A 15,270-nucleotide genomic window follows, 5' to 3' on the forward strand; every position below is an offset into this window, starting at 1 on the left:
ATATAGAGAACTCGTTCAAAAGCTAGAAGTTCACGTCGTAGAGTACGTATTTAAGAGCTATTGATAACCTTAGAAAGAGAAGAAACTGCACTGATAATGTCTTCGAATTAAAGGAGGTAACAGCAGATTTAAAGCATTCGATCAAAAACTGCACTTCAATCTCATAAATTATTTAAAGACTTGCGATAACTTAACGAATGCAGTGTTTAAAGTAGTGGCACATTTCTCTTCCGCCTCTTCGTGAGGTCTTCTGTTACTGTAGTCTAGTTCCATCTAGCACGAAACTTAGCACGAATTCGATCTATCTGACACACATTAGTACAGGAGTAATCGGAAAACTTGTAGCCAATACATATCCAGAGTTATCATGTTAGGGTGTTACGTCTGCTGCTCTATTCTTTCCGCAGCATTCACTAATTTGTGTCTCAGGAGAGATGGCCTCACACTACATTTCACATCATGCCATCTGTACAGTTATTGCACCCACCTTCATCTCATCTACTGCCTTAGTAATCGACGATTGTCACTGATTGCAGTTCCTGAGCACTCACGACTGTAACACCGACGACCTTACGAATTTCGTTAAACATTGCCGTCACCCAATATCAAGCGTCTCGGGCTACAGTATTCATTGCCTGTACTGCCTTGCGACTGCACTGCTTCTGTAGAGTTATCTGCAAACTTTATTTGCTTTCAAGGAACGTCTCTACATTCAAACTTCCACCTCCACTCGCCGCAAATTAGATCCAGTAGGTGCCCGCTGTGAACAGGGAAGATCGCTATGATGCCTTCGCAAGAAGCTAACAGACACGCTTAGAAAACCTGGAGCGCCGACCGTGCTTTATTTGTAATTACTGCAGCAAGAAGCGCCGCCAGTACTTTGCCTTGCGTTGAGTCATTGCGCGAATCGGGGAGGCAAAGCGCCTGCTGCGGTGCGTCTTGAGACTAGCATGGCGATTATCACTGAAACAACAGTTATCAGTTCCACCGGTTGTTTTCGTCTCCAGTTTGACCTGCACGTTAATACCGCTCAAAGTAGCCTGTTTCTAAACAACAGATTTTCGATTTTCTATTGCTAATACTTCCAGCAATAAACGTGGGGTTAAACAAAGACTGAAAAATTATAACGCAGGTACAGGCGTCGGAGATCATGGTAGATATGGGATTGAGGCTGCGGAAGAAATCGGTCTCAGAGTCTCCAGCAAAGATCACGAAGGTGAAGAAGATGGTCGCGGTGAAGGCGAGAGCGAAAGGTCGCAAGTTGATGACTTCCTGCATCGTCGCTTTTGGATACTATCAATTTTTCACCCTAAAGCAACCTCAAAATTAAGGCAAACAGTCCTGTTGGAGGGACATCCACAACCGAGCATTATACCAGAGGTTGAAAATACCGCTTCAGTTGCTAAGTTCTTTTATTACCACACGACCGTTTTCGGGCCATTACATGGCCATCTTCAGTTGCCGAGACCGCCGAGAGCCGCTGTAGACGTGTAATAGGAGAGCTGTGCTACCTACGAGCACGACATTCAGTCAATTCTGTGTACTAACGTCCACACGTTCTGATAGCGAGGTAAATGACAAGTAGTAAGAGTTACTGAAATTGATATGTGACGGCATTTTTCATAATAAGCTGTTAGTTGGAGATTTTAATGCGAAAGTAGAACGAAAACTAAACAAAGATTCCGTCATAATACAGAAAATGACAGATCAAAAGGAGAAATAATTTGTTCATACCATATTCTCGTAGAAGAAATCAAGCAGAAAGCTGTATTTTCTTGGGCCAAATTAAATAAAAATATAACTGACTGGATATATAAAAAAAATGGTTCAAATAGCTCTGAGCACTATGGGACTTAACATCTGGGATCATCAGTCCCCTAGAACTTATAACTATTTAAACCTAGCTAACCTAAGGACATTACACACATCCACGCCCGAGGCAAGATTCGAACCTGCGACCGTAGGAGCAGCGCAGTTCCGGACTGAAGTTCCTAGAACCGCTCGGCCACCACGGCCGGCACATGTATCAAACAACTGAGAAATCTTATAGGATTGACGGTCCTAAACCACTTCCGAATTGCGAGTGATCACAGACCCGTAAGATGTGGAATAAACATGGATATTTATCGAACTCATGAAGTAGGACACCACAAAAGAGGATTTCGAGAACTTATCTAAAAACAGTGAGTACTGTCTGCCATCAACGGTTTCGGTGCACTGAAAAGTGTATATTATATTGACGAATACGAAATCATTCATAGTTTAATAATGTTACTTATTTAAACAGAGTACAAAAAGACCAAACGAAAAAAAAAATCTCAAGCGGGACAAGACCAGTACTGAACACGAAGCTAGTTTCACCAAGGCTCTAATGGGAACGTGATAGAATTTTCTGGATGAAATAAAGTGATTCGGAGATAGCGCAGGCCATTGTGGCGGAGCGGTTCTAGGCGCTTCAGTTCGGAACAGCACGAACGCTACAGTCGCAGGTTCGAATCCTGCCAAGGGCATGGATGTGTGTGATGTCCTTAGGTTAGTTAGGTTTAAGTAGTTCTAAGTTCTAGGGGACTGATTACCTCAGACGTTAAGTCCCATAGAGCTCAGAGACATTTTTTTCGGAGATTGCTTCGGGAATATAACTTAAGAAACAGAGTTAATAACAATGGAAGTATGAAAAAGCAATACAGAAATTAACGTTGTGTGAGAATCACATTTCCTTAGTTATGAGAGTAACAAACAACGCAGAGGAAACTGAACTTACCTGCCCAAATGTCTTCAACGTTTGCTTAATTCAGGATCTGAATCAGTGATACAGATATCCAATAATGAAAATAATGATATTCTGGAAGCAGCGTCAGATGGGGTGTTGGAGCCATTCGAGGAATGAGAGGAGGTTGAGCGACAGGGGATGTTGATGTTTCAACAGGAATGGAGAAGACTACTGGAAAAATAAAGGAACTAAAAAGGTGTGTTAAGTGTCTAAAGTGTCTAAGTGTCTTAAGAGTGAAATATCACGCCAAGGTAAAACAATACTGTAACTACTATTGTTCGCCAGTAAGAGACAGAATAGTTATCGACTGTGTATAAGGAGTTCAGCAAAAAGTGGCACACGTCGTGCGTGCAGACGATCAGCACCTGTATGCAGGCAGAACCTCTTCCAAGCGATCCTCTGGCGGCACCAGTCAAGCCGTGCTCATCGATCATGAGACGTGAGTGGAAGGCGGGCCAGAGCTCTGCGTTCCCGCAATCCCACTGATAGTAACCGGTTCGCAACAGTTCGGGTTGACACTTGTGGGCTCACTGCACCTCTTATCTGTGCCGTGGTAGCCGTAAGATCTGCCACTGTTGCCCTTACGACTATCCTGGTGGGCATCTGTGCTGAGTGGGCATCGAGAACCTCGTCTAAGGATATGAGAATGTCCACGGACAACTCATACCCTCATCGTTAATAATGTCATGTGACTCTGGCCTCCCGTCGGGTAGACTGTTCGCCGGGTGCAATTCTTTCGATTTGACGCCACTTCGGCGAATTGCGTGTCGATGGGGATGAAATGATGATGATTACGACAACACAACACCCAGTCCCTGAGCGGAGAAAATCTCCGACCCAGGAGGGGATCGAACCCGGGCCCTTAGGATTGACATTCCGTCGCGCTGACCACTCAGCTAACGGGGGCGGGCACCCTCTTCGTTGCACAACTGACACAATGCGTCCAGCTTGCGCGGCAGTTCTCCGAAAGAACCATTCCGCTACTTGGAAGGCTACAATTTTATCCCTTTCAGAGTAGCTCAGTTGGCTGAAGGAAGCACGAGTTCATGTCTGTGGCATGGCTGCCTGCTTGCTTCACACGTTTACACCACACTGATACCTCTGGACCTGAGCATTTCCTATTAATGGGTAGACACAAATCGCGTTCTGATAGGTGTGCCACTATGCTGCCTGTTGGCGGACGACGTTGAAACCATCATCAGTATATCTCTATCCCAAAGGTGGAATATTCCGTCAGCGGATCAAAATCGACATGGTACTGCCAGGTGTAAATTTGTTTCCCGCAGCGTATTGTCAAATAAATACAGCTAGCCTGGTAATCGAAGACGCAGTGTCCTCCTGCCAGGATGTATCATAAACCCATGGAAAATTATAGCATATTTCTATAACGTCCAAATAACCTTAATTGGGTAATGAACGGTTGTGGATTTTGGCCTTAAAACAAGAGCCAATCGAAGGCGTAGAAGAGTGTCTGATAAGCGAATGTGTTTGGGTGTACCTAGCAGTATGGGGTTGTCTTGACCAGTCAATTTGTAACGGTGATGGGAGCAGCAAATTCAACGATTTTGTGTGAAAAAAGTGTTTAAAATGTAATTCCTATTTTCATTTTTTACCAATGAGTATGAATAAAATCGACTGTTCGTTGCAAAAATGTAAACTCCGTTCACAGGCCCTGGCAGACCATCAACACCGACCGACCGCTGTGTCAACTTCTGCCAAAGGCGTAATTGGATCCGGTATGAACAGTCCTGGGGTCACCGTACCGTTCTCCCGGCCGTTGTCGGTTTTCGTGACCTGGAAACGCTACTACCAGGTCAAGTAGCTCCTCAGCTGGCGTCATGGAAAAATACAATGACGGAAAGAAAATCGCAACACCGACAAGAAGTTGGGTGGCATAAGCGTATATTCAAATTTCGCCCAGTCGCATAAGAGTGACTATAGTAGCGTCACTACGCGGGTGCAAATCAGGTTTATTTAAGTACACACTGTAAGGGTCGTGAGAGTTAGTTATCTTTCATAATGAAAGTGGTGAGATGATGTTAGGTAAGAATGCCTTGAAGGTGACAAAGGCACCATTGTCAACACCTCACTGAGTGTGAACGAGATCGTGTAATAGGACTCCGAGAAGCTGGACGTTCCTTGTGCGATACTGCAAAGAGACGAAGGAGGCATATAGCCACAGTACATGACTGCGGTGGTCACGAGAAAATACGGTAGCAAAAAGAAAGGGCTCCAGACGGCCATGTGGCACAACCGAGAGGGAAGACCATAGTCTCGGCGTATGGCTCTGGCGCATCGTACTGCATCTACAGCTGCACCCTAGTGACACAAGGAACTGTTACATATTGGTTACTTCAAGATCAGCTGCGAGCCCTTAGTGTGCATTTCGCTGATCCCAAACTATCGCCAATTGCGATATCAGTGGTGTCAAGCGACAGATCAGTCGAGGTCAGGGTTGAGGGCTGTTGTGTTCCCTGATGAAAGCTGATCCTGCCTCGGTGTCAATGACGACCGTGTGTTGATCAGGAGGAGGCCAGTTGAGTAAGTGCATCCAACCTGTGAGCGTGCTGGACACGCTGGACGTACACCCGGAGTTTTGGGCTGGGCTGAGATTTCCTATGTGAGCAGGAGCACTCTCGTGGTTATTCCACGCATTGTGACTCCAAAATTTTACGTCACTCTAGTTATTCCTCCTATTCTGCTGCCACATATGAAGAGCATTCAGGGGGTGTTTTCCAACAGGATAACCCTCGTCCATATATCGCTGTTCTAACCCAACACGCTTTACTGAGCGTCACCATGTTGCATTGGCCTGCTCGATCAACAGATCTGTCACCAAGGTACATTATCGGAAGAGAATTCCTGTATCATTCACAAACAGCATCAACCGTCCCTGCATTTGACCGACCACGTGCAACAGGCATGCAACTCTATCCCACAAACTGACATCCGGCATCTGCACAACACAGTGTACACACGTCTGTATGCTTGCATTTACCGTTCTGGTGGCTACACCGGGTACTAACGTACAGGCATTTCCCATTTTCAATGGCGTATTTCGCACTTACATTAGCCTGCGATGCTGCAATGTTACTCACTTAAATAAATTACCTACAGAAATGTATTCCCGAAATTTCATTACACTGCATTAATTACTTTTTGGTGTTCGGACATTTTTCCGTCAATGTGTTCACTTGCGACACTTCAAGGATTAAACCAGTCTCTGATGCAAAACGTCTCTCCTTTTATCCCGTGCCTTGCAGCATCTCCGTGACGCTGTCGCTCCTAGTAAGCGAACAGATGAAGAAATGCACCCCTCTTGTTTGGATCTTCTCTATTTGTTCCATTAAAACCTCCCAAACTGAAGAGCTGTACTCAAGAATGTTGAGACGACTGTTTGGCCACTGCGTCTTTCGTTGGTGAATTACCACAGGATTACTGTTAGATACTTTACAAATGTTGTTGTATCTAGTGATTTATTGTCACTTGCCTAATTTAGGAATAACGTGTTTTCTGCCTACTTATGCACTTTATATAACATTTATTATTGTTGACGTTGTACTGCTAATACCAGCACCAAGGGCCGAACCTCTGCCGATGTTTTTCGATTTTCTTACTGTTTTCTATCTGCGACTAATCACACGGAGATTTCTAAGATGTCCATCAGACCGTGTGAAAATGTTGTGAACATCAACAGTCCTGTAAGAGTGGCTTGAGGTACTCATCTGATTACTTTTACATCAGACTACTTAACCCCACTAGAACAATGTGTTGAGTTCTACGTCCTAGAAATCTTCAAATCCAAAGCTAGTCCGAAATTCCATAGGTGTGTATTTTGTTACCTAAACTGCTTTGCGGAACTGAAGGCTGGACATCATACGCTAAGTTCGGAACACTGGGTTCTGAGTTATTAATTTCTGTTCGTTTTTATCTAAAGTCTTTTGATAAAAAAACGTCAACCAATTTAATACAACTACTGCTAGAAGATTTTGAATTTCCTTCCTTTCATGAATGAAAAGTAACATTTTGCACGGGTAAATGTAGAAAGGGCAACCACAATACTTTTATCAGCAAGGAGCTACTTTGGTAATTTTTTTATAATAACAACACAGAAGCAAAATATTATGTGATTAATTATCTATAAGCCTTACGCATATTTTTAAAGGATACAGAGCAATTTTAACTTTATTTAATTTTATTTACTTAATCTTATCGCTAGCGCTCCCCGTCGATCAGACCGTTCACCGGGTGCCGGTCTTTCAATCTGACGCCACTTCGGCGACCTGCAGTCGATGATAGGACGATGATGAGGACAACACATCACTCAGTCCATGGGCGGAGAAAATTCCCCGACCCAGCCGGCAATCGAACCCGGCTCTAGAGGACTGACAATACGTCACGCTGACCATTCAGCTACCGGGGGCGGACGAGCAAATTTAACTGATTAATTCTTATAAAAACGCTCTATTGTCTTCTCTAAAACACAGCGGCAACTTTCTTCTTCTCAGGTGCCAAACTATTTTCACAAGTTGTAATGGTAAAAACAAGCCCTCGATTATATTAATGGTAATGCAGTGTTTGAGAACCCTGCAGATGCCCTGTGCTTCAGTTTCATTAAATAATGTTTTTATCTTGAGAACTATGAGTGTTCTTCTTTCCTCTTGCTGAGGTGACAAACTATTTTCGCTGGTTGTAATGACAAAACCAAGTCCTTGACTATACTTGTGGTAATGCCGTTCTTGAGATCCGTGCAAATTCTCTGTGATTCAATTTCATTAAATAATCTTCTTGTCTTGAGGAGTGCGCGTGCAGCTTTCTCAGTTCCGTGCATCTGAAATGTTTAATTTTGCTGTGGTCGTGTAGGAATCGGACGATTTTTCTGAAGTCAAAGACATACTGAGGTTGGAGCATGTTAACTACAAAGGGATAGCCCGATGTTCAATTCTTCACTTGTTTAACGAGCTCACTGAGTAACTGACACCTGTCACCAGCCGGCCGTTGTGGCCGAGCGGTTCTAGGCGCTCCAGTCCGGATCCGCGCTGTTGCTACGGTCGCAGGTTCGAATCCTGCCTCTGGCATGGATGTGTGTGATGTCCTTAGGTTAGTTAGGTTTGAGTAGTTTTAAGTCTAGGGGACTGGTGACCTCAGATATTAAGTCCCATAGTGCTCAGAGCCATTTTTGAAATAGCCAAGCGAGACAGACGCAGCAGCACGGAAGTAACCGCATTTGTCATTTACGTGTTACTAACCAGGAGCGAATTTTATTATATTATCCGTGTGCTTTAATAGTTCAGTTTCTTGTGATTCTGAGTGTAAATTTAAAATCTAATAGCCACAGCTGTCGCGTTTTCGTTTGCGTTGGAGGAAAGTAAACCGATTTTGTGACATATTAAAAGTTCCTAATCAGGGGCAAATTATTTGGTTTCACCTGAGTTCTTTGGTAGATAGGTTTTTAAATACCTACGTATTACTAGACACAGTTCGTGCGTTTTCGTCAGGGCCTACAGTAGAGTTGCGCTGCACGTGACGATAGTTCGTTTATTTGCATAGTTTAGTTTTCCACGGCCTTTAGCATTAACAGGTACTGCGATTGTTATGTGCAAATGCGAGTCGAGTTGGCGACACTTCGCTCTCAGGTTCAGGCTGTGATGCCTTCGGTTACACAGATTGAGGCTGCAGTGGATGGGTACCATTGTTGTGGGCCGGCTGTAGGGATCCAACGGGCATCCAGCGCGTCAGAGTCCTCCGATCGCTTCTCACCGGTGGCCAACCCACTTCCTGCTGGCACTGAGGCTGACCCCTCACCTGTGGTCGAGTGGGAGGTCGCCCTGGGGCGAAGCAGGCGGCAAAAGACTTACCAGGCGGCCGCACGTAAGGCCTCCCCGGTTTGTCTGACAAACAGGTTCCAGGTGCTGTCTGTGGATGACACTGTCACTGAACCGGATGCTGTCGCCTGTCTTGTTTCAGAGGAAACCACTCAGCGTGCAAGATTCGGGCAATCGCAGAGGGTGAGACTATTGGTACTTGGGAGCGCCAACGTCAGGCGCGTTATGGCATCCCTTAGGGACTTGCATGACAAGGAGGATAAGAAATCCAATGTGCACTCCGTGTGCATACCGGGTGGAGTCATTCAAGTTGTGGAAAGGGTCCTCATGGATACCATGAAGAGCACAGAGTGCAGCCAGCTGCAAGTGGTGGCTCACGTCGGTACCAATGATGTGAGCCACTTTGGATCAGAAGAGATTCTCTCTGGTTTCGAGCGGCTAACAGAAGTGGTACACGCTGCCAGCCTTGCTTGCAAAATGAATGCAGAGCTGACCATTTGCAGCATACTCGACAGGGCCGATTGCGGACCTCTGGTACAGAGCCGAGTGGAGGGTCTGAATCAGAGGCTCAGACGGTTCTGCGACCGTGTAGGCTCCAGATTCTTCGACTTGTGCCAAAGCGTGGTTGGGTTTCGGGTCCGCTGAATAGGTCTGGTGTCCACTATACGCAGGAGGCGGCAACACGGGTAACAGGGGCTGTGTGGCGTGGACTGGGAGTTTTTTAGGTTAGGGTGTCTCGGGAAAACACATGAAGGGCTTCACTCACAAAGGGTGCAGGCTCAACACAGGAGAAGCGTAGATAACACTTTTAAATTGTCGTATGTGTGTTGGGAAAGTACCAGCGCTAATAGAAAGCACTGATGCTCAAATCGTTATAGGCACTAAAAGGTGACTAAAGCCGGATGTAAGCTCAGCCGAAATTTTTGCGAAGAACCTAATGATGTTCCGAAAGCATAGGCTAAACACGGTCGGCGGTGTCGTGTTTGTTGCTGTCAGAAGTAGTTTAACTTGTCGCGAAATTGAAGTAGATACTTCCTGTGAGTTAGTATGGGCAGAGGTCATTGTTGGCAACCGGAATAAAATAATAATTTGATCCATTTACCGACCTTCCAATTCAGATGATACAGTTGCTGAAAGGTTAAAAAAAACTTGAGTTTGATTTCAAACACGTACACGACACATACGATAATCGTTGGTGGTGACTTTAATTTACCCTCTATATTTTGGCGAAAATACGTGTTTAATTCCAGAGGTACGCATAAAAATTCATCCGAAATTGTGCTAAACGCATTCTCTGAAAATTATTTCGAGCAGTTAGTTCATAAGGCTACGCGACTAGTAAACGGTTGTGGAAACACACTTGACCTCTCAGCAACAAATAATCCTGAGTTAATAACGATCATCAAAACCGATTCAGGAATTAGTGAACACAAGGTTGTCGTAGCAAGAATGAATACTGTAATCACCAAATTCTCGAAAAATAAGCGAAAAATATACCTATTCAAAAAACCAGATAAGAATGCACTGGACGTCTTCCTGAGAGACAGTCTCCACTCATTCCAAATTAATAATATAAGTGTAGCCCAGATGTGGCTTGAATTGAAAGAAATGGTATCGGCAGCAATTGAGAGATTTATACCAAATAAATTAACAAACGACGGAGTTAATCCTCATTGGTACACAGAACATGTTAGAACACTGCTGCAGAAACAACGAACAAACTTGTCAAATACACTCCTGGAAATTGAAATAAGAACACCGTGAATTCATTGTCCCAGGAAGGGGAAACATTATTGACACATTCCTGGGGTCAGATACATCACATGATCACACTGACAGAACCACAGGCACATAGACACAGGCAACAGAGCATGCACAATGTCGGCACTAGTACAGTGTATATCCACCTTTCGCAGCAATGCAGCCTGCTATTCTCCCATGGAGACGATCGTAGAGATGCTGGATGTAGTCCTGTGGAACGGCTTGCCATGCCATTTCCACCTGGCGCCTCAGTTGGACCAGCGTTCGTGCTGGACGTGCAGACCGCGTGAGACGACGCTTCATCCAGTCCCAAACATGCTCAATGGGGGACAGATCCGGAGATCTTGCTGGCCATGGTAGTTGACTTACACCTTCTAGAGCACGTTGGGTGGCACGGGATACATGTGGACGTGCATTGTCCTGTTGGAACAGCAAGTTCCCTTGCCGGTCTAGGAATGGTAGAACGATGGGTTCGATGACGGTTTGGATGTACCGTGCACTATTCAGTGTCCCCTCGACGATCATCAGAGGTGTACGGCCAGTGTAGGAGATCGCTCTCCACACCATGATGCCGGGTGTTGGCCCTGTGTGCCTCGGTCGTATGCAGTCCTGATTGTGGCGCTCACCTGCACGGCGCTAAACACGCATACGACCATCATTGGCACCAAGGCAGAAGCGACTCTCATCGCTGAAGACGACACGTCTCCATTCGTCCCTCCATTCACGCCTGTCGCGACACCACTGGAGGCGGGCTGCACGATGTTGGGGCGTGAGCGGAAGACGGCCTAACGGTGTGCGGGACCGTAGCCCAGCTTCATGGAGACGGTTTCGAATGGTCCTCGCCGATACCCCAGGAGCAACAGTGTCCCTAATTTGCTCGGAAGTGGCGGTGCGGTCCCCTACGGCACTGCGTAGGATCCTACGGTCTTAGCGTGCATCCGTGCGTCGCTGCGGTCCGGTCCCAGGTCGACGGGCACGTGCACCTTCCGCCGACCACTGGCGACAACATCGATGTACTGTGGAGACCTCACGCCCCACGTGTTGAGCAATTCGGCGGTACGTCCACCCTTCCTCCCGCATGCCCACTATACGCCCTCGCTCAAAGTCCGTCAACTGCACATACGGTTCACGTCCACGCTGTCGCGGCATGCTACCAGTATAAAAGACTGCGATGGAGCTCCGTATGCCACGGCAAACTGGCTGACACTGACGGCGGCGGTGCACAAATGCTGCGCAGCTAGCGCCATTCGACAGCCAACACCGCGGTTCCTGGTGTGTCCGCTGTGCCGTGCGTGTGATCATTGCTTGTACAGCCCTCTCGCAGTGTCCGGAGCAAGTATGGTGGGTCTGACACACCGGTGTCAATGTGTTCTTTTTTCCATTTCCAGGAGTGTATATAGCTTTTATACTTGCACTATCTAGTTCACACCATTTAGAAATTAGAGAGTGTCAAAATAGTACCAAGGGGACTCTTTTACATGGAATATAATAAAAACTTTGGTTTGATTGGAAAGAAAGTTATTGCAGAGCTACCGAAAGACTGGTTTAATGCTTATCAAACGGCAAGAATAAATCAGAGGCCTTAAAAAGTTATTCCCGTTCAACAAAGAAATTGTACGAGTTTGGACGACCTCCTTAAAAGCACCTTACAAACCGAAGTATTAATAGAAGACATATCGGCTCTGAGGAACTCTGGTTGTAAAGGAAGGTAAACTGTTCAAATACATTATTACTTACAAAGGAATCTTGACACCAATGGATTTGGTGCATCCTGATACACTATAAGTAGACGTCCAGGGACCTCTCACGGACCTGAGAAATTCTTAGGGACTCATCAAGCATGTATTGGTTAAGTATTTTGTGCTATTAAACTTTTTGTAAGTTAAACGCGACTGTTCTGAAACTAGCTAATTCTAGGGGTGTATTTTCAGAGCTCCTGCCAATACCTGACGAAAAATATTCGGACATTCAAGAAATTAAACAGCTGTATATTCAAGATGCAAGAAGTTTCTACACCAGTCTGCCACTTTACGAACCAAAAGTTCAAGACCAACAAAAACAAACGTCCAGTGTGCAACAACACAACGAAGGGACGAAAGCATACTAGAAAGTGAAAGATTTACCACGTTCTTTTCGTTGTAAAGATGTACTTCCTTTGCATGTTCTGTCTTTTTATCATATAATTCCATTTCTTATTTCTACTAAAGTACATCCTACACAGCCAGCAAATTTGAAGTCATAATTATATTGGTTACACCCGATTGAACTGATAACGTTTAAAAACTAGAGAGATGGTGAGTAACAGGCGGCGTAAGTGTAGGAAAAACCTGAAGTAAAATTAAAATTTATCTAAATAGTCAGGTCTGATATCTTTAAAGTGTAGACACGATATCAAAAGCAAAATACATGGACGAAATTTGTAAGCCTTTTTGAATGAATACAGACGTAAGTGGAGGTAATTTCTTAACTCCAGTATTCTTCAACTGTGTATTGAAAAAATCGTGAGCATCTGAAATAAAAATTAAATAAATATAAAGTATCTCCCATATAACTGGGAGAAAAGATACAGTTTGGGAAGTTAACTGCCTGCTATTTGGAGAGGATTTTGCTGCACTACCTGAAAAGCCAGCAGATACAGAAATACAAAGCAATTTCTTGAAGCAAATATCAGAGGCATAGGCTTAAAAATCATTGCAGAGGGAACCAAGTTCCTCATGTTTACGGGCAGATATTGGTGGAACATAGTCAAGAAGTTCAAGAATCTAGGAGCGATAATAAAAGAACATGGGCTGCAAAACATTACATAAACGGAAGGAGACCAAATGTAGAAAGAGGAGACGGAAAAAGAGTGAATTAATTAAAGTGGAAAGCGTACATCAATAAAAAAAATTGTGATGCATGAAAACGCTGTAGTGAGATCAGAATGCGTCACGTGACTATCTATCACTGAATTATAGATTGCACAAACAAGAATTATCAGGAAGCAGAATTATGATGAAAATTATATGACCAAAAAGAACAAAATAAGCCTGGAATCTAAGAAGAATAATGAAATGTACATGGTGTGTCTAAAATGTTGCGTGAATTGTGTTATATCTGAACGGCAACTTGGCGAAAGTTTGCGGGCATGGGCATGGGTCTTCAAACAGTTGAGGAGAAGCGATACACGGCAGCCGGCTGCGGTGGCCGAGTGGTTCTAGGTGCTTCAGTCCGGAACCGCGGGACTGCTACGGTCGCAGGTTCGAATCCTGCCTCGGGCATGGGTACGTGTGTAGGTTAGTTAGGTTTAAGTAGTTCTAAGTTCTAGGGGACTGATGACCTCAGATGTTAAGTCCCATCGGCTCAGAGCCACTGCATGTAACTGGCTGTGTAAACAGACTGCGACCAGTCGAACGTAGTCAATGCGAAAGGAAGTGTCACAGCGCGATGGAGCAACGTGTAAACATCAAGTTCTGCTACAAATTGGGGAATACTGCAACGCAGACAGATGGAATGTTGGTGTAGGTGTACGGCAGGGAAGTCATGAGCAGAAAATGTGTTAACGAATGGTTTGAGCGCACCCGTGAAGGGAAGGAAACAACTGTGGATGAGCCACGTTCATGTCAGCCATCGACGAGCAGAATCCCATAGAAGACCGAGAAGGTGCGGCAGTGCTGGCACAAGATCGGCGACGGACTCTCAGATTGACTGCGGAAGAACTGGGCATTAGCAAGGACGCAGAGCACACCACCGTCCGCGATGAGTTGCATAAGCAGAAGACCTGCTGACAGACGAGCAGCAAGCAAAACGGATGGAAACTTCTTATGATTTCATTTCCATGTGTGACTAGCATCCATTGCTGCTGAACACTGCCGTCACGGGAGATGAGACCTGGTGCTACCGGTTCGATCCGGAATCAAAACGGCAATCAACGTGTTCCCCGTGAAAAAAAAAAAAAAAAAAGCCGTCTACTAAAATCCAAGGTGAAAACACTACTGATCGCCTTCTTCGACAACAACGGCATCATCCACATAGAATGTGTCCTTGCACGTCAAACCATTAATGCTGCATTTCACCAGTCCGTTTCGAACAGATTGATACAGCTTATCCGGCGGGTTCGGTCAGAGTTGCACAGGACTGGAAAATGGATGGTACTCTATGACAATGTCCATTCACACTGCGCGATCCGTGTGCACCAATTCGTCACGCAGAAGATGGTAACTATTCTTGAACAACCCGCGTACTCCACTGATTTAGCTCCTGCAGGCTTCTTCCTGTTTCCCCGTTTGAAGGCAACCATGAAAGGTGAACGTTGTGCGGGCGTGAATGCCATCAAAGATCGATTGACAGCCGCTCTGCGATCGATTCTAGAGGAGGCCTTTGCTGATAGTTTCCAGAAGCCGTACGAATTTTGTTAAAAGTGTGTTCTAGCGGGTGGCGTCTCTTTCAAAAAGCAGTACAAAACATTTGTTTATTTCATTTGTTTTGTTTGTTGTCTGATACAATTTATCGAACTTTTTTGACACACCACGTATGAAAATATCGAAAAAATCGGAGCAATAAAGGAGGGAAGAGTGATGTTTTATGCACTTCCACACAGGATGAATGACTCCAGTCTGATGACTTTAAAAGTACTGGTGCGAAAATAAATCAACAACCGATGGCTGGCCATCAGAATATGCCATAAAAACATTTGCTAATGAAATGGACTTATCCCGTTCCTCCCTTGGGTCCTTCATATATTCTCTCATTCATCCCCTTCTTCTCGTCAGTGTTTTCTGCATGTTCCTCTACGCCACCGATTCTGCGGCGAACCTCCTCATTTCTTATACCACCTAATTTTCAACACCCTTCTACAACACCACATACGAAACGCTTCGATTCATTTATTTTCTGGTTTTCCTGCTGTCCACGATTTTATTCCACGCAGCGCTA

Source organism: Schistocerca gregaria, chromosome 5 (assembly GCF_023897955.1).
Source record: "Schistocerca gregaria isolate iqSchGreg1 chromosome 5, iqSchGreg1.2, whole genome shotgun sequence".
NCBI lineage: Eukaryota > Metazoa > Arthropoda > Insecta > Orthoptera > Acrididae > Schistocerca > Schistocerca gregaria.